The 1,274-nt window shown below is 50.0% G+C and overlaps 1 long non-coding RNA gene across 1 annotated transcript in view; it reads right to left on the bottom strand.

Moving 5' to 3' along the window:
* Positions 1–540: 540 nt before the first annotated feature.
* Positions 541–1,274, bottom strand: part of LOC146366347 (uncharacterized) — a 2,873-nt gene continuing 2,139 nt past the window's right edge. Inside the window, exon 3 of the long non-coding RNA XR_014797482.1 lies at positions 541–1,083. This is a non-coding gene — a long non-coding RNA (uncharacterized LOC146366347). The remainder of the gene's footprint in view (positions 1,084–1,274) is intronic.

Here is a 1,274-nt window from a genome sequence, read left to right as displayed (position 1 = left end):
GAAATACTGGAATAGGTCGTAATCAATGGAATCAAATTCCGACCATCTAACGTCTTAGATTCCCTAAAGGTCTTGAAGCAGTCCCTAAGAAAGGACCTAGGGTAACCCCTGTTCCTCAAGGCCCTAAAAAGAGTCCTCACTGCTTCAAAAAACTCCACTCGTCTCGTGCAAATCCGATCGAACCGTAAGAGCTGTGCTTTCACAATCCCTCTAAAACAGTGCGTCGGATGGAAACTTTTCTTGTGGAGTAATGCGTGCGTATCAGTTGTTTTAAAATGCACTTTAATATCCAACTTACGCGTCTTCAAGAAATCCGGTCCTTTAAACACCGTGGTATCTAGGAAATCAATCGAGTTTTCCTCAAAGTCCTTCTTCAACGTAATTGATGGATCGTGTGTGTTGAGAAGGGTTAGGGTTAGGGTTAGGGTTAGGGTTAGGGGTAGGGTTAGGGGTTAGGGGGGGTTAGGGTTAGGGGGTTAGGGTTAGGGTTAGGGTTAGGGTTAGGGTTAGGGTTAGGGGTTAGGGGGGTTAGGTTATGGGGAAAAAGCCAGGAGAGGATGGGACAAAAGTGGAATAACTGAAAAAGTAAGAGGTGTAGAGGGCTGATGTTGGTGTCTAGGTGGGGGTTTTGGTTGGTGCCGGACGCTGTGGCGAAGAGCCCACGCCGACGGCTTCTTCGGTTCTGGAGATATGGCGAATGGGACCAAAAAGGATGGGACAAAACGGTCCCAATTGGAGAAAGGAAGGTGCAGAGGGCCTGGTTCCACTGTCATTGCATTGCCCGTGTCCGGGCGCATCCGCAGGTGCCCAACATGGCATGGTTCAGAGTACCTTTACAGGATGGGGCAGTAGTTGGAGAACGGTCGTGTGATGCGTCCACGGATGCAGAATCGTTCCCCGACTCCAAGGGTGCCCGCCGTGTCTTTGTCAGACCCTCCTATCTGGAGATAGAGCTGCAAACCTTTTTCGGAAGCACTTTCCCTGCACAGAAGCGTCTGTAGCAGGAGCCCGCAGAAGGGACAGCAGAACCAGGCCTTTGGAGCACTGCGTCATCTCCTGGTCCACACATGCCATCACGACGCACTGTACAAGGGGAGAGCAAGGCATCGTCGGTTGCCGCAAACAGTACAATCGCCTTCTGCGTCTTTCATTCTCTTTCGTTTGTTTGAGCGCTTGTTTTTTAAATACACAGCAAGTGTCAATCATTCTCTCTCTCTCTCTCTCTCTGTCTGTCACACACACAGACACACACATAGACACACAGACAGACACAC

The sequence above is a fragment of the Perissodus microlepis genome, chromosome 18 (assembly GCF_051167445.1).
Source record: "Perissodus microlepis isolate ML-2025 ecotype Zambia chromosome 18, ASM5116744v1, whole genome shotgun sequence".
Taxonomy (NCBI): domain Eukaryota; kingdom Metazoa; phylum Chordata; class Actinopteri; order Cichliformes; family Cichlidae; genus Perissodus; species Perissodus microlepis.
Note: the sequence above shows the minus strand (reverse complement) of the source record. Positions and strands in the feature narration are given on the sequence as shown.